This window comes from Desmodus rotundus, chromosome 3 (genome assembly GCF_022682495.2).
Source record: "Desmodus rotundus isolate HL8 chromosome 3, HLdesRot8A.1, whole genome shotgun sequence".
Taxonomy (NCBI): domain Eukaryota; kingdom Metazoa; phylum Chordata; class Mammalia; order Chiroptera; family Phyllostomidae; genus Desmodus; species Desmodus rotundus.
The window spans coordinates 168436021-168455325 of NC_071389.1; the positions used below are offsets into that span (position 1 = coordinate 168436021).

Genomic DNA, 19305 nt, shown 5'->3' on the forward strand with positions numbered 1-19305 from the left:
GCCTTCCGTTTTGCTGATGTCACACGTTGGAAAACTGCAATGACATTGGAAACTGACGAGCAGCTCTTTAAAAGGAAAGTGAAGGATGGGCAACTCGTCCTGCCGTCCAACATTTAGGAAGTAAGAGATTCCTCTGTGCGGTCTGAATTTGTAGGAGAAATAAAGCCAAATCTCAGAATTTTGTAAGAGGGAGATGGAGTAGGGTTCTCAACTGCACTCATCCACAATCTCACAAGCAATAATAAGTAAATGGTGCCTTTTCATTCAAACAAAAATACCCACTGAGACTAAGCAGGAACTGAACGGAAACACTGTCTTGTATTGAAAAGAGGTCATGCAAATGTGCCACAGTGAAAAATTTAGCAGCCTCTTTCTTCTATAGTTAGATATCCTATTTCTGGCTTGCTGATGTCTGTTTAATTGCAGCTGAGAAATACACTTCGACTGAGTATAGCATTATTGAGGAAAAGGAGAAAATTATGAGAATAAACACCCTTGCTTTTCCAGCTTTTCTCTCTCTTACGTAGAGTTATAGTTGATTATGCATCTGTAAGTTCATGGCCTCCTTCACATGAGTTCAAAAACCCCTGTTTCTTTCACAAGGTACTTTTTTTTTATACACAGGAAACTAGAGGATACCTTTAGGTAGTCTCATCTCTGTTTTCTGAAATTGTACTAAGATCTGGAAAGAAAGGATTTTTTTCTAAGCATGATCAAAGGAGTATGTGAGGTTTCTTTAAATTTGATTTTATTATTTCAAAAAGTTTTCTACTTATCTTTTACCCAAGTATTGCTATTATATTTATTAGTTTTTTTTTTTAATGTTATTTACACCTGGCACCATGATGAGCTGTGTCCTCAGCAAATTCTCAAGACAAGGTCTTGCCTGGGAGCTTGTATTTTAAGGTGGACACATGCAGAAAGGGCAGCTGGATAAGAAAAATAGTGCATATATTGAATAGCACGTGTATAAAAAGGTTCTGTACATATTATGTCTTACTAGATTGATTTAAGGTAGAGATTTTTAAAGAGACACATACCCTAAAGGGACAGTGATATGAGAAGTCATTGTCAAGGATAAGCGAAGGAAGGATAGAGAGCTGTTTGTTGGTTGGTAGGGGGCAGGACGTGAGGCCTAGCTGTGAGATGGGGTTTCCATTCCAGACACAGGATGTGGCACCCCGTGCAAGGCTGGGAGAGGCAGTGGTAGCAGTTCAGCTGGCCTAATGAAGTGTGCGTTGGTGGACATGTGGTGGTGAGAAAAAAGAAAAAGGGGAGGAAAAAAGACAAGAATTTAGTTTTGGCCAATATTTCATTTAGTGAGTTTCCATAACAATCAACTTCATTGGACTATAGAACTACATAGAGAAAGAAAGAAGAGTTAAGAAAATGTTTTGCCCTGGCTGGTGTGGCTCAGTGGATTGAGTGCCAGCCTGCGAACCAAAGCCCGTCTGTTGGATTCCCAGTCAGGGCACGTGTCTACGTGGCAGGCCAGGTCCCCAGTAGGGGGCGTACGAGGGGCAACCACAAGTTGATGTTTCTCTCCCTCCTTTTCTCCCCTTCCCGCTCTCTAAAAATAAATAAATAAAATTTTTTTAAAGAAAATTTTCCATTTGTATGCCAGAATTTTTCTTGCCTGTCAGCTCATTGAAACTGAGGTCTAATTATTTGAAATGGGTTTAAAACCTTTTGAAAAAAAGTCAAAAATAGTCATTTGATTATTACAGAGGTGTGTGCTAAGAATTAAAACCAAGTTACGATTTCCTTCAGTAGCTGTGTTTTTCGTGATTTTAGATTTTGTTGTCCCTTAGTTCAGGTCAGGACTTTTAGTTTTATAGGGGAAGAAAAGGAATTTTCTTTCTACCCCTCTAAATTCTTGGCGGAGATTCCCTGTTATAAAACACAGGTTAACAAGAGAAAACCAGAAGTTTAATAACATGTAAACCTGCAGAATACGTGGGAGAGACCCAGCAAAACCCAGGAACTCCTTGAAATGTCCCAGGCTACCACCTTACATACCGTCCTCAGCTAAAAACAAACAGCAAACTGGCTAATAAAGAACACTGTTGGAGGAAGAGTTATGGGAGGTTATCAGGGAAAGCCGAGCAGACAAAGGTAAAGTTTCATTCAGATTTAAGTAGGAGCCTTCTAAAGATTTAGTTATCTTTCTCTTTCAGGCACCGAGAGGGAGACACCTTTACAAATGAGGATTTCCCTTATAAATGTAAATTCCTCTTAGAGAAAGGCAACTTCTCTGTTTTCAGAGATCTCCGGTGCGGCAGCCACTCAGACACTTCTTGGGTGGCATATGCTGCTCCCCTTCGGTTCTTTATTATTAATATCAAGATGTAGACCAGGGAAGTCTGGGCTTACTAATAAACTAGTTCTGTGCATAAATGAAGCTTGTTTGTAAACTTGTGGGCATCTTGAGTGTTTGGATCAGTTACGTATTTGGGGATTTTACCTTGTGCTTCTTTGAATGGCCTCTCCTCAGAGGGTGTAGGAAGTTGGAAAAGGGAAGCGCTTTCTCTATTTCCCTTTAGGGTTGGCAACCGCAGTTCTTTTAGCAACCAATACCACCTGGCAAAACCCACTTTGATGCTCAGCCTTGTGACCAAGGGACTTGGTTGCCATGTCAGAGTGAGAATCTGGGACTTTCCAGGAGAGGCATCCTTCTCCCAGACATCCTCCGCTTTCAATGTGATACTATCATTCTTTCTGAGCCCAGGAGGCAAGTGTGACTCGTCTGCTCACTTTACAGCTGTAAATGGGAGCAGCCTTTGTGTTGTAACTTTATCCCTTAACAGCTGTCCAAATGGACTAAATATTTAATGAGACTTATGGTAAACATTCCTCCTGATGGGCTTTCCTGGGCCCCTGTGGTGCATTCGGTAATGAGTGCCAGTGCCCTCAGCTAAGGCCTCTGAAATTGGATTCTACGGAAGTCACCTGAGATACACTTGTGAGGTGCCAGCTTCCCCCAGGGAGACGTGACTACCCAAACGTAGGTATATATGGGGGTCTGTTAGCCAGAATCCTTATCTCGTTCCAGACTCTATTTGTTCATGTTGCACATGTGATGGGAGGTAGGCAGTTATCCAAAGTTGTTTTATGGGTTTTCTTTGGACACTGTAGTCCCCCTCCCCTTCTGTCTCCCAGGCGTCTGAAGGTTTTCCTTCTCCCAGCTAGTGGAGATGATACACACACACTTTCAAGGGCTACCCCCTGCACTATCACAGTCTACGTGTGCTGTTCAGAATGCCTGGCAGCCTTATCGGACCGGCTCAGGACTACCGGGTCAACCAGTGAGACGTGTTCCTTTCCTTTTAGCCTCCTGTATTAAGTTCTTTGTTAGATTGCAATAGTGAGGGCCCTGCCTTTATTTGCCCTCTGGCCGCTCATTCTTAGCTGCTAGCTCATTCCTAGCTGCTACTGTAACATTGAAACGTAGTTAGAGAGTTCAGATTATGTCTGACTCCTTATAAATCTAGACGGAAAGAGCACCTGTTGGGATGTTCCAGGCCGAATGTTCCACAGATGTCTCTAAGGTGACCAACAAAGATCTCATCACAGTTGGAGCTGGAGGCCTAGAGTGGATTTGCACTGGATGATCACTTAGCAGTTGTTAGAGTTCTACCACCACATTAAAGGGTGATTTTGCCATGTACATTTTATTTTTGTCATGTACATTTCATTTGCTTTTGCAGATTCACATTCAAGGTTAAGTTGTTTTGATTTTATTACTTACTAGATGTTGGTTCAGGAATCTGGAATGACAATAAATGTTTCTTTGAACTTTGAAGATAAAAGGTAGATTTATAAAGCCTCCATGGAGAAGCATAATGCATTACCTAGGGATGCCATGGTTTTCCGTGTTGGTGAATGTTCTGTACACTTGCAAGGTTAGTTAATGCTGGTGTTTATAGGAGAGCACATCCAGGGTTGAGGAAAGACTTGTTTGCTTGACTAAGATAATGATTCTTTGTATTTTAAAGGGCCATATAAATTACGTAACATTGAATTGTAACTTCAAAAATTTGTATGAGGAAAGCACTGTAGCTCTTATTAACCCCATTTTACAGGTGAGGAAAATGAAGGTCAGAAAACTTACTAGAATTGCTTAAGATCAGAAATAACAAAGCGTAATGAGACAATAGACATTTTGATTCCTAGTCCTCTCTGCTTTCCTGCTCACTAGTGGCCCTAGCCTCTTTTGGATCTGACATCACTTTGTAAATCTTATGAAAAACAGTACAATCCCTCCAGCAAAATGTGAAAACATATGTAGGCACAAAATTTTATATCTATAATAAATTATGTGTAATTAAAATCAGCACAATAGAGTCCATGGAAGACTGGTAGAAAATACTGATGTGATCCAGTTATTTAAAGCAGCAGATTGCTATTTTCTCTTGCCTTTGCAATCAGCTGAGATATAAACTTATATAAGCAAGAGACCCACACTGCCCTTTGAATATTGAAAAGCCCAAACAACCATCTGCCTTTAGTTCAAACAGAAAGGGAACCAATAGTTTTTTTTTTTTATTTGTTTGTTTGTTTTAAATCAGCGCATGAGTTACCACTTTCTTCTTTATGTTTTAATAGTCTGGGGAATGAAGAAACTTTTCTTCCACCCTCTTAGGTTCAGTGCTCGGGTCCTGCAAACTAAACTGGAAAAAGACAGATTAACAATAGAAAAACCAGAGTTGATTAACACGCAGCATGCATATACATCGGAGAAATTCAGTGATGAGTAATACAAAAGGGTGTTAGAACTTGGGTTTATGTAGCATCTCAACAATGACTAATAAATTTGTGGAGAAGTGACAAGGCAAAGGCAGAGGTTTTCGGCTTTCATGGGTGGCAAACTGTGGGAAGGTAAATATATAGGGAAACTAATGGGGCAAGGTTTGCTTGTGAAGGTCCAGCTTTTTGCTGACTTTCTGCCTTCTTTGTGGCCATAAAACTTCCCCAGGAGAGGAGATTTATGGCTGCCCTCATTTCTGAGGTTTCTGCTTTTAGTCAGAAAAGGAAACTCCATGAAGGCTTCCTTCTGCATATGTTGCATCCTAAATGCCTTCCGCTCAAAATAATTCTTATGCCAAAGTAGCACATTTTGATTCCCTCTACTAGTCACAGGACAGGGACTGATTCACAGAATCTGCACCGTAATTTTTTAATTTTAATTTTGTTTTGAAGTGTGTGTCTATTTTGTCTAATAGGGTTAATACACAGTGTCTTAGAGTTTGGTAGTTTGTGGTGACTAGCCTTCCCATTAAAAATAAATAAATATTTATTTTTAGAAAGGGGAAGGGAGGGAGAAAGAAAGGGAGAGAAGCATCGATGTGTGTTGCCTCTCATGTGTCCCCTACAAGGGACCTGGCCTGCAATCCAGGAATGTGCCCTGACTGGGAATTGAACAGGTGACCCTTTGGTTCCCAGGTTGACACTCAATCCAGTGAATCACACCAACCAGGGTAATATTCCTTGTAATATTGGTTTGGTAGTGATGAACTCCTTCGGCTGCTTCTTGTATGGGAAGCTAATTGATTGTTTTATATTTGTTTTAGAATAGCAGATACATTTTTCCATATCTGGGTTTGTTTGGAGTCAAATTGACTCCCAAAAGATAGAGATTTGTAAACAGCAAATATTTACACGTTATGGTGCCTATTGTCAAATTCATCTTAGAGAGCGTCAGCAGTGAAACTGTGATACGGTGCAGATTCTGTGAATCAGCATACATTGTAAATATTTCTGGGAACGTTCATACAAAAGATGTAACATAACATAGCATATGAACTGAACACCGTGCAAATTATAAGGAACAAACGCAGTACTGCCAGTCTGCTAACTCATCATTGTTTTCAGGTTTAGGCAGTATGTAAAGGGAAATGGACCGTGTCACATCCCAAGGGACGAACTTAAAATATAGAACAAAGTCATGTGTCTGGAAACGTTAACCAATTCCAATACTGTTTAACATGGTTTGATTTTGTTGCAAACAATGCCGTTTTTAAGCAAACTAATGAATGCATACACTGACCAACAAATCCAACAAAAGAGGCACTTAGAGGCAGTGTTCATTGAATACTGGAATTTTTAAAGAAAAAAAATCTATTAGGTCATTTTAGGCATTTACTTCTGCGAAAGAAGGATTGTTCTTTTGAGTTTATTTTTCTGGCTTTGAATTCCATTCCTTAAGAACCAAAACTTGCCAAATCTTCTGTGGAAAATTCTACCTACTATGTTCACCGTTTAAAAGTTTCTTGATAATTAACTTACTTCCCTTCTCTTTTGGTTATACAAATTACCAACAATTGACGCTTGGCTATGCTGATAGTTTTCCACAAGTCTTTGTTTATTTTTTAAAATATAATATATTGTAACACATATCATATAAATTCTCCTAAAAAACCCCTCTCTACTATTCATACCGTCAGTGTGTGCTACCTCATTCTTCCTCATAATTATCGCATGTTTTCATTAAACTGGCTTTTCCCCCAGTAACATTGGAGCAGACGTTCTGTTAGTAATGTCAGCAATTTGGTAAATATGTAGATATAACATGTTAATTAGGTTTAAGCTCCTTTAATAGTTTCCTGCATTCCTCTTACATTAATGTTGTGTCTGCTGTTCATCCAGGCACCTTGACTCTCCTCTTGACCAGTGTTCTTGGAACGTTGTTTATAGTAGCCCATCAGTCTGTCATTTGATCTTAAAGGTCAACACTTTGAAGCTGGAAATGAGGAGTCGTTTGCTCCCACGTGAACGTAACTACACAGTTTGAGGTAGATTTAATGGCTTAACATCATTGCTAATACTTAGCTTAATTAGAAGTGCCTTGTATTTACTTATACATGTGTGAAATGACTTAGGAACAACAGTATTACAGAATTGTTGCAGGAACAGAAGATTGGAAGTCACTCACCTACTCATCGGGTGTGAAAAGGAATGAGGAAGCCCTGGCCAGAGTGGCTCAGTTGATTGGCATCTTCTCCAAAGGGAAAGGTCACCGGTTCTTTTCCTGGTCAGAGCACATACATGCCTGGGTTGCAGGATCGGTCCCCTGGGGGGGTGCGTGTGAGAGGCAATGGATCAATGTGTCTCTCACACCGATGTTTCCCTCTCTTTCTCTCTCCCTTTCCCTCTTTCTCTCTGGGAAAAAAAAAAGAGATTGAGGTAAAAACACAACTGATGGAGGAAAGAATGAGTAAGCTTTCTGTAGATAACAGAAAAAGCTCCATGAATGTTTTCACTCTATACATTTTTTAATTTTTATACATTGAATTTATTATATTCAAAGCTGAAATTAAAAAGGAAATGGAAATGCCTAATATTGCTAATATTGAAATTAACTTGCCTTTCCAGAAAATCTGAAATACTGGGTAATTCAGCACAGTTAAGACCAAGGATCTGTATCCCAACAGAATTTCGAGACTGTGTATTTAACTGTAACTAACTGAAGAGATCTATTGAAAAGCAGGTTAAACATAATGTGAACACCAAACTTTACGGTAACTATTCAACGAAGAGTATGCAAACTGTTCTTCAAGCCTAACATTTATTATATATTACAATACTGACGAGCAGACAATGATTGGTTTGAGTTTCATTTAATTATGTAGCTCTTATAGACTATCAAATGAAAATAATTCAAGCATTATTCTTACTCTTGAGAAATTATTCAGGGAGAGAAATACGTAAAAATCAAACAAAGTAATCAGGTGCTATAATAAAATTTCAGGTAAGGTGCATATAAAGTTAGAGAAATCAGGGAAGGCTTTACAGTGGAGGTGATGTCTGAGCGGACCTGTGGAAGAAGTCCAGATGAACAAGGAGGTAAGAGCATTGTAGACACATACGTGGTCCGCTTCACCCAACCCCAGACTTCTGGACCCAGATTCAGTCTCTGATTCCCTTCCTGTAGAAGACCGTGGGGAACAGCATGCCTGGCCTCCCTCCCAGACCACCAGTGAGAACAGAGAGGCCTGAGTACCCACCATCCTCCAGGGAATAAAATTTTGAACCCATGACACTGGCAACAAGCAGCCCGTTAAGTTCAGCATTTCACACTGTTTTGTTTTTGTTTGTTTGTTTTTTTTTTACAATGCCTTAATCACCTCTGCTCTCTCTGATGCTTTGCATTTTCTCTCATGGGTCAACCCTCACTAGACCCTCCCACCCGAATTATCCACAATACACTTTGCAGTTCAGTATTAGGGCACCCCTCTTCACCTTCCCTAGATGTTCCCTGCTCCTTCTGCCCTCAGGTGAGGGCATTTCCCTCCCATTCTGCTGAGAGGAGGTTGCTGGTTTTCTCTATTCTCTCCTCTCAGAGTCGGAGAGGGGCTGGTCTCCTCCACCCTGCCCAGTGCTGTTTCCAGATCAGACTCTCCCTTTAAAATCCCTCTCTGCCACTCCTTCAGTCTCTACTACCCCTCTCTTCCTTGTAACAGTTACTGAAAGACAGCCTGGTCACTCTGCCCCCATTGTTACTGAAGAGTTTAGCACGTGGCTTCTGAGTCTCCCTTCCATGCCAAGTCCTATTTTCCCACATTATTTCGAGGTGCATGGATGGCCCATTCTCCTTCTGGCATTTCAGTCCCTTTAATTTCTCATCTCCATTGACTTGCTACATTCCTCATGTGCCACCCATACTGATGGTCATATCTCAAACTTTTGAATCACACTACATTACCCTAAGTCCTATGGGTAATTTTTAGTCCAAGGCCTATCTTACATCTGTCCAATTCTCCCATTTTAGTTACCACGTGCCCAGTTCAAGCCACAGTCTTCACTTCACTATAGCGATATGCATTTATTTCCACTTTTGTGCACCCTGATCTCCACTCCGAATCTGTTCTCCACAGAGCACATCACCTGCTACCCAAACTCAACCCTTTTCTGTTATGCTTTCAGTGAAACCTGAGGTCCCTACCATGCTCTAAAGCTTTCAAGAGATCCGGTCCCTCCCACCTTTGCAGCCTCACTTTTTCAGTGCTGTCTCCACCTCTGCTCATCCCCAACTTTTGCTTCAAGGTCCGTGCTCTTGCTGATCCCTCTGCCCAGAAGGTCTTCTTCCTTCTCCTCCCCTTGCCAGCTCCTTATCACCGTGTCAGCCTCAGACTTAATGCCGTGACCTCAGAGACACTCTCAGGGCTCCGAGGTCCCCAGTGCTTCGGAGCACTGATTGCAATTTCCGGTGATTTATTTGTGTGATTATCTGTGCGGTTTTGGGATTAAGGTCTGGCTCTTGCACTAGATTATGTGTTTCCTGAGGGCAGGAAACATCTCGTTTTTTACCACTTGCAACTGCATAGAGTTTCATTCCTGGCTCATAATAGGTGGTTGGTGAGTGTCGTAGTCTGAATAATGTCCTGCCCCCACCCCAAAGACGTCCACGTCCTAATCCCCAGAAATTGTTATTGTAAAGGGCATTTTGCAGATGTGATTAAGTTATGGCTCTCGGATTGGGAGATTATCCTCCATTATCTGGGTGGGCCCAATATAATCCCAAGGGTCAGCACAAGAGAGAGGCAGAATGATCACAGGGCAGAAAATGTGTGACGTGGGAGCAGAGGAGAGAGAAAGTGAGGGGTTTGAAGATACTATATTGTTTGCTTTCAAGATAGAAGAAGGGGCCATGAGCCGAGGAAGGCAGGTGATACCTAGAAGCTGCTAGAAAAGACAAGGAAAAAGATTCTCACTCTAGAGCCTCCAGAAGGAATGCAACCCTGCTGAAACCTTAACTTGGAACTTCTGACCTCCCAAACTGTGAAGTGATACATTTCTGTTCCTTCAAGCCATGGAATGTGCAGTAATTTGTCACAGCAACAGTGTGCAGCTAATATAAGATTTTGGTACCTGGAAATGGAATGCTGCTGTAACAAATGCCTCAGAAAGTGGAAGTGGCTTTGAATTGAACCCTGGGCAGAGGATAGAAAAATTTTAAGGAGCTTGCTGGTGAGGACTCAGAAGAAGTGAGGAACACAGTAGAAAAACTGCATAGGCTCTTATTACAGAATATATGAAGAGTCATACTGTTAGTAGAAATGGATGCTAAAAGCACTGCTGATAAGGGCACAAAAAGAATTGAGGAACATGCTTATGGAAACCAGAGGAAAGGGGATCCTTGTTATGTAGCAGAAGAAAGCTTGGTGGAATCGTGCATGACAGTTATGTGGAAGGCAGAACTTGTAAGTGGTGAAAATGGATATTTAGCTGAGTTGTCCAAGTAAAATATTGAAGGTGCATACTGGTTTCTTTCTGATAATTATACTAAAATGCAAGAGAAAATAGATAAATTGAGGAAAGAACTGTTAAGAAAACAAGGAACCAGGATTAGATGATTTGGGAAATTATCAGACTCTCTAGACTATAAAATATGCTGAAATTAGGGAACTCATCATTAGAAAAGCATGATCTGGTGTGAAAGCTAAGGGCCAGCTGTGTGTGGTTTGAGGTAGGAGGCTGTTTTGGGATGCAAGGAAGAGATGAGGGTGCTTGGACTCGTGGGTTGGTAGTGGTGTGGAATCTATAAACAGAAACATATGGCATCACTCTTGTAGAGCTCTCTGACCATCTAAACCCCCTCTGGAATGTGCTATCTTCCTGTCTTTGGGAACAGATCACCTTTTTCTGCATGTATTCACTCTGGATTTCCCCCTGGACTAAAGGTCCAATGAGGAGTGGTCTGTAGGTTTCTGCTCTTTCCAACACCACTCCGTCAGTGAGTCTTCTGGATATTCTTTAAGAAGCTCGTTAGATTCATTTGGTCCATGGAAAATTCAGCATTACAATCATTTTACCTTTGGGACGACCATCATATCCTGCAGCCACTGGGTAGTGGACAAGTGCTAATGCAGCAAAATGACCTGAAGCCTATAAAAGACAGAAATATCTTGGTCAAGAGATTATATAACCGGAGGAACCAGAGCAGCTGGTGCAGAAATGTAGGCACATCTGACGTGTTAAGTGGTACATCTAATAGCAAAGGAGAACAAATATTTACTCCTTTTCATTTCCCTCTGGGTGATTACCTCAGATTACTGCAATGCATTTGCTGAGCAAACACTTGAAGAGTACGCACTGTGTAAACTGCAGTAACTGCTGAAGATAGTGAGGCTGCGAGGATGAAGGGCGGGCAAAGTCTCTGTTCTCACGTCACTTGCAGGGAAAGGCTGTGCCACAAGGCGGTTGTTCGAACAACATGAGGCCAGACTGCAGGGTGTGTGCCTCCCAGCTTTCCTCTCGAGTAACCTCTGGCAAGTTATTTAACATGCCTCGGTTTCCTTATTTATAAATTGTTGGTAATAATAATACCTCGTAGGAATGCTGTGAGGATTAAATAAAATAACAAATGTAAAGAATTGTGCCTGGTCCAAATAAGTACTACATCATTATTAATTAGTATTGTTACAACTTTTATACTCAGTGAGTCATGTGCTGCATAGTGACATTTTGGTCACTGCAGAATGATCTGCGGGATGTGTCAGCTAAGAACTGAGAAGGGTAGAGGGAAATCAGGAGTGTAGTGGGCTATACCATCTAGGTTTGTGTAAGTGCACTCGGTGAGGTTCACAGAACAACGAGATCACTTCTGTGCATTTCTCAGCACGAATCCTTGTTGTTAAGTGATGCATGACTGTAGTAACAAAATATTTCAATTAGCAACAAGAAGAAAATAAAATATTAAAAAGAAAATAAAAGGATATAAAATAAAATGCTATCATGGCAGAGTTGAGGGAAAGCCGGTACTAATTCATGTTGGCTAGTCGGGGAAAGCTTCACAGGGAAGGTAAACTTAAAACCTGACTACCACCCAAAACCCCAAACCAAAACAAAAAGAACCTCACAGGTAGTGTCCCACTTGTAGGAAGCAGCGAATGAGACTTCCAGGGCTTTAGTGAGTAAAGGGAGAAATCACAGGGGTTGGGACACAGGATTCATTCCAAGTGCAGTGGAATGTCCCTGGAGAGCTTGGAGCAGGGCAGAACTGCATTTTTAGAAGTCACTGCTGAACCACGTGGTACACAATGCTTACGTTTTTTTCTTACACAACATTTTGTTCTTAGTTAATGATTGCATTATTTTATTCCATTTGCTTACTTTGCTATGTATTTGTTGTGAACACTTCCCAAGTATCTGGTAGGTAGCCTCGTAACATAATTTTGCATAAGTCAAATGTGTCCACTTATCTTTTTTGTTTTTCTGTATTCTTTTTTCCTGCTACCTTCCTTATTTTTGCTCCATTGTGTTCTGGTTTCTCTCCAGACCAGCTGCACGATTGTCTTTCTAAGACTTCTCCCTGCCACCCAGCATCCTCTCTCTTTGTTAGGTCTCCAGATTTCTGAGTCTTGCGGCTTCCTCTTCCTTAGTTTACTTCCTCATCTGTGTGAAGCGTATCCTGCAGTAGATGCTAAGTACAGAGTGCATAAGAGGTAAATATTTTGATTCCTTGCATGCCCAAAACACTGTTGTTCTATCACACTAGGTTGATATTTGATTGTGAATAGTCTTCTAGGTTGAAAAGATTTTTCACTAGAGTTTTAAAGGAATTCCTTTATTGTTTTCTAGTTTCCTCTGTGTCATTAAGGAGAAGTCCAAGAGCACTCTTATTTCCGATCCTTTTTACATGTAACCTGTTTTCTGTTCTTTCTTGACACATTCAGGATTTCACTTTATTGCTAGTATTTGGAAATTTGATGGCAACATAAGTCCTTAGTCATTCACCCGAGGAAATTTTCTGATCATATATCTTTGGTAGTTTCTTCGCCTTTCGTTTCCCTGTGGGTTTTTTTTTTTTTTTTTTTTTACCTTAAACTCCCATTAGCTTCATGTCAGACTTCTTTGATTGATCCTATAATTTTAAATTTTTTCTGTCATTGTGTTCAATTTTCTGGGTGTGAGATTGGCAGTTAGACAGACCTGTGTAGAGCAAGGATGACGGGGCAGGTACAGAGGGTTGCCAAGTCAGGAAGCCCTGAGTGCCTAGAAACAGGCAAAACTGGGAAAACAAGGGCCTTGCCCCCACGGTGACCTTTCCTCCCCTAGCACATCACCGGTCATGCAGTTTGCATTCCCTGACCCTTCATATCACTGGTCATACAGACCCCTGACCTTTCCTCCCTAGAGATAAGCCTCAGTTTTATGTCAGCTCCAGGCCCAGAAAAGCAGCAAAACCAGCCAAGCAAGGCCACCAATGCAGTGACCAGCTGCACTAATGATCCCCTGCCTTGGTGCCGGCCAATCAGTGGAGACTTGGACCCTGAAAAGACCCACCTGGAAAGCTGATAAATATTCTTTTGAGGTCCTCCTGTGGAACCTCCCCTAAGATCTCCACCCTTAAAAGCCTTTAGGACAGAGGACCCAGTGCATGCTCCCTTCGGGGAGCATGCCTGCCTTTCCCTTCCCTCTCTCCTTCCCCTCAGGCAAGTTACCTTTACCTTCTCCTCTCCTAAGCTCCAAGGGCTCTACTTTTGCCTCTGTAACTTGTCTCCTGAGCCCATTTCTTCTGCCACTGACTTCTCCCACTGTGACTTTCTGAATAAAGAAGTCTCTTATAGTTTGAGTCTTGGCTTTGAATTCTTTCCTAGTCAGAACTCAGGTACTGAGGTTACTGAACCAAGGTCTGGTCCGACCCCACAATTCTGTTAATAACACCTGGTGCCATCCTCCCCATCACCAACAGGTGGGGTGTTGGCAGCAAAATTGGGTCTTGGTTCTAGAGGTGAAAGTGGACCTCGGTTCTTGAGTTCAGCAAAGGAAGAACTCAGAGCCAAGGACCCAAAATATAAGAGAAAGTTTGTTTAGAAGGTTACAGAAGTAGTAGAAGTGATCCGCAGGGCTGTGTAGGCTCAGGAAACAAGTTACAGGAGCAAAAGAAGGGCTCCCAGAGCCTAGGGGAGAGAAAGGCTGAGGTAAAAGCACCAGGAAGGAAGAAGGAGGGAAAGGCGAGGGCATGCTTCGGAGAGGTCCTTGTCTTGAGGTTTTTTAAGGCTGGGAGTTTAGGGGAGGTCTTAGAGGAGGATCTTAGTAGAATAGTCATTAGCTTTATGCTGATGTCCACAAAATGAGATTTATTCCACTGACTAGCCTTCCTTGGGTGTGGTTGGCACAAATGGCAGTAGTTGGATTTTTGTTACCTATCTCCCTGAGTAGGGGGATTTAAGCTATTTACCCTGTGGTTGGGGAGGAGAAGTGTAAATCATTTGCTCTTAAGTGTCCTTGGTTAGGGAAGATAGGATTTTGCAATTTGCTGGATGACTGTAAACTGCTTTGCCTGGAACTACACGTCTTAGTTTCCTTATTCCCCTTGGTCTGGCTTACTAGGCTGTCTCTGGGGGGAGATTTCTACCTATGTTATATTACAACCTCTTCTTTAATTTAAAATGCTAGTCTTCATATTTGTAAGAGCTTTTAAATTTCTTTTTAAAATTGTCATGTTCTTGTTTTATGGATAAAATATCTTCCCTATATTTCTGAACAAATTAATCATAATTAAAACCTATATTTCTGATAAGTAATTATAATTAAAACTTTTTTTTTCTGTTCTTTGCATTGTCCCTCCCCCATACTTCTTTGTTTCTGCTTAATTTTGGGGGGTGCATTTCATTTAGGGGCCTTTCTTCAAATATCTGGTGACTTGTGTTGAGATATATATATCTATATATTTAATTCTATTTTGCAGTTTCAGCTTACATTCAGTATATTTTGTATCAGTTTCAGGTGTACAGCATAGTGGTTAGACAATCATGTACTTTACAAAGTGATCCCCCTGAAATGTGAAGTACCCACCTGGTACCATACATAGTTATTACAATATTACTATATTCCCTAGACTGTACTTTACATCAATCCAGTTGTACTTAAGAGTGAGCCATTAAGAAGCCTATCGGAAGCTCTGTGCATATGCTTTGCTCCTTATCTGGTTGTTTCACTGTTATATGACTGAAACCAGAAAAGCTGGCATTTGTGCTCCCATCACTACCAGCACCAATAAGTAGAGGCAAGGATTGAATGTTTTAGGGCACTTTATTCAGATGGCAGAGATCTGAAGAGATGGTGGGTTATGTACCCTCAAAAACCATCTTAATACCTCATCTCAAGTAGACCATTTTATAAGGAGAAGAAAGTGTAAGTAAGGGGTTTGGAAGGAAGATTAATCAGATAAGAGTTGCATCTGGCAGGCAATTTTCTTGGTACTTCTTTATCTGCTCATCAACAATTCTTTATCTGTGTTCTCTCCCTGGAACACATGGCTCAGATACCATCTCCATCACTTGCAGACTCCCTAGGGCACAAAGGCTGAATTGCTCACCGACCTTGACCTCCTGGAGTCATGGCAGGTCATGCATTTCAGTTCCTGGAATAACAGCTTTCCATATGCTTTAATCACTTAGGCCTATCAACTATGACTGGTGCTAAAATCTTTAATTCTTGAGTTCCCCATCATGACCACATGGAAGACTGTGCTATTTAATTTTTACTGGAAGAATCATCCAACCTATATAGGACTTCCTGCCAGTGTTCTGTGGGCCCACCGGGGATAGGAGACTAGTTATTTCATCACTTTGTGGATTTTCACTTAATCTCCCTGAAGTCAGTGTTCAGATTTCCTCAAGCCTGGCTCTTTTATGGCTCATTTCTCCAGTGAATAAACCTCTTACATCCTGCTTCAGTCAGGAAAGGGTAGTTACCTGGCTGTGCTGGGTGGGCATGGAGACCCACCCACAAACACCCAGTGGTAGAGCCTGCCACACATAAGGCTGTATGGTATATATAGCCTGTTGCTCTGTAGGGGAGGAGAAATAATTTGTCCTTTACATTCTGGGTTCTTGGCACATACATCAATGTAACAAAAGACAGATTAACAAAAGAAAAACAGAAGTTTAATCAGCTGTATATTCCTGTGTACATGAGGGAGTCCCAAAAAGCTGGGTAACTCACCAAAATGGCTGAAGCCATCACCTTATTATAAATGACACCTTTGGCTGAAGACAAATGATGTTGGGGGTGGGAGGAGTCAACAAGGATTTATCTCTGCGCGGATAAGAGTTTCTAGAGATATGGTCATCCCTACCCCTCTCCTCTTGCCCCACACTTCCTGTCCTGGTAGGGGAGGGAGCCACCTTTACAAATGGAGATTTCCTTTACAAATGTAATTGTAAAAAAGGTAACTTCTACTTGGATTTCAGAGCTTCTCCCATGTCTGCTCTTTCTTAAAATTAACCAACCTAAATAATCCTTATGCTAAAGAGACTTTTGGGGGGTGGGTAACAAGCTCTGTTTTCCTACAGCTCTTCGGCTACAAACCCGTAGAGCATGTTACCGCACTGAATACTGTAGGCAGTTGTAACAGCAGAATTTGTGTAACGCGGGTCATGTTATGATGGTTACATCATCACTGGTCTATGAAAGTTTTTCCGCTCCATGGCAGTCTCCTGGGACCATCATACACAGCCATTATGGGTGTGGTCCTTAATTGACTCAAGTGTAGTGCTGTGGAGAACACTGTACTTGAATACCCTTGTCCTTAGTGCAGCCCCTATCTTCTGCGTCTCCACTGTTGATGAAGGCCTCTGCAGCATAAGCTGTGGTAGTTTGTTCTTGTTGTAAGGCAGGAGCCTGACTTAAGCTTTGATGGCTAAGGCATCCTTCCAAAGAGGCAACCTCTTCTAGGAAGGCCGTTTCCAGTATACACATTGCCAGTCCCTGGACTAGACAAAAACCCAGGCCACCTTTCTCCACTGAGTCTCCTTTGTTTTAATAGATCTTGGTTGATTCTGATAACTGACCATTTGGACTACCTGCCTTTTTCTTTTTCTCTTTTCCCAAACTCTAAATTCCTGCTCTTTGTTTTAAATTCTTCAATTAAGAGTGAACCCGTGAAACCCTAGGCCACCGTTTTTGACCCCAATAAAAGCGGAATCCCAAGTGCCTGCTCTCTCTCTCCACACAGGTTCCTCCAGTGACCTCCCTAGGGGCCCCTCATGTGATAAACTCTTATCCTGCTGGGGCCTGTAAGTGATAACCATCACTTTTTTTCTTTAAAGTTTCCATAGCCTCTAAGCGATAAACTATTTTTTTTTTTTTCAAAGTTTCTTGAAGGTTGTTGCTGAGGGATGTGCTACAAACCTTATTAAGGACTGTAAAGGTTGGTCCAGCTGCAACATTGGTTTAGAAAGAGGAGATGTCAGGGGGAAGCTCACTGGCCCCAGGCATTGCTAGCCACTAGAGCTGCTTTCAGTAGCCTGAGGCCAGCACAGTGAGTCCTCTCAGTTTCCTCCTGTGCAGAAGACAGTGAACAAAGTAGGCCTGAGACTGATAGACTTTGAAAAGATCTACTTGTAAGGCTGGCCTTTTGTTGGTGTCTGGGAATTGTGATTTCTAGAGGGTTTCCACAAGTCCCTGGTAAGAGTGGCTCACTGTGCCTAAACTGTTTACATCACAGGTGGCAAACACACGGCCCGAGAGCCAAATCCGGCTCTTCACCTTGTTTTATCGGCCCGGCACCTTATTTCTACCCGGTGGCAGTGCCGAGCTCCTTGCCCCTAGTTAAGGAGTAGTTACATTTATACAGTCCTAAAATTACATTCAGCCCTTTGAAGGCAACCGAGAGGCTGCTGTGACCCCCAGTGAAAATGTGTTTGACACCCCTGATTTACATAAACAGTGTGGTTTCTGTGGAACACCTGCTTTTGTCTTTGAGAGCCTGAAATTTCGGTATCTGCTAGGCAGAGGGTGCCAGTAGACCAACCCCCAGATAGAAACCTTAGCACTGAGCCTCCAATGAGCTTCCATGGTAGACAGCATTTCATGTGTTGTTGTAACATAGTGGCGGAGGAATGAAGTGCTTCCTGTGTGACTGCAATGAGAGGGGACCCTTGGAAGCTTGTATCTGGTTTCGTCTGGACTTTGTCCCGTTGCCTTTTCCCTGTGCTGATTCCCTCTGCTGTGTCCTTCTGTGTTCGCAATAAGTCACGGTGGTGAGCACTGTGGCCCATTTTCTCATCCGTCACATGGGGCTTATGATAATAATATCTGCCTTGCAGTGCTGTTATGAGTATGAGATATGTGTGGAATGGAGGGCCTGATGTAGGATGCATTTGCTAGAGGAGTGTGTCATGTAAAGAACATCTTGTATTTGTGTGTGCATGCTTGTGTCTTTGTCAGAGTAAAACTGTCATCTGCTCAAGTAAATTAACTCTCAAGGCTTGGATGCTTCATTTGATGGAAACAGGTTCACATGCCAGTTTATAAAAAATGCTGGTTCTTTCACTAAAGTATGTGTGTGTATTAATTTCATCACCTAACAAACATGAAATAATTAGGGAGGTGTTATTTTTTATTATTTTTTTTTTAATGGTCACACTTCACATGTTGAATCCTAACCCCCAAACGCAGTGATATGAGGAGGTGGGGCCTCTGGGAGGTTCCCAGTCCCTCAGCAGGAGGATTATGCCTTATAAAAGAGGCTCCAGAGAGGTCCCTTGCCCCTTTCACCACTGGAGGACACGACAAAAAGTCTGCAACCCTAAAGAGCCCTCACTTAGCCATGCAGGCATCGGGCTCCAGCCTCCGGAACTGTGAGAACTAAATGTTTGTTGTCCACGAGGTGCCCGTCTGTTTCGTTATAGCAATTGCCCTTTTCCTTCCTTCATGCTTTCCTTTATGTGCACCTGGCAGTCTGTAGAGTGAGCACCCATGGCATTTTCCACAGGCTGAAAGTTACAGAAGGGAGGAAAGGGACACAGAGTGCGAGACTGTGTCCTAAGCACTGGAAATCCCAAACAATAAAGTTGCTGCCCAGACGGGAGGGGACTGGCTTGTCAACCAGCAGGGCAACCACCAGGTGTTCTAGTGTGCGGCGGGTTAAACTGCAGGACTCCCACAAGTGTTAGGAAGTCAATTCGCTTTCAGGTTCTCCACCTCTATCTAAGTCTTTCCTGAGTCTTGCCTACAGGAGGAAGCATCTCGCCAGTACTCTTTTCCCACCTCTGTTTTCATAATGCTCGTCTCTCCCACTCTACAAAAGAAATGCATTTTCTTTTTCACTCACTCTAAATTGTCCAGCAAGCTACAGAACCACCAGGGCTAGAGAAAGGGAGGTCAGATTATTGCATCAGTTCAGCCTCTTGTAATCAAGCCACCACAGACCCATTTATCAGGCCTCATGCCTTTGGCTCATTGGTACTTGACGCTCCCACTCCAGTGGAAGACGACACCCGAAACCGGAAGTTTTGGTGTGTGTGGTGGTACCCACCATTCAGTCTATGTTAACGATGGAGACAGCAGGAGCAA

General features: G+C 42.2%; 1 protein-coding gene across 2 annotated transcripts in view; it reads left to right on the forward strand.

The window, feature by feature from the left end:
• The window catches only part of BCAT1 (branched chain amino acid transaminase 1), a 95387-nt gene that overhangs the window by 835 nt on the left and 75247 nt on the right, over positions 1-19305 (forward strand). The gene's annotated exons all lie outside the window — the stretch shown is intronic.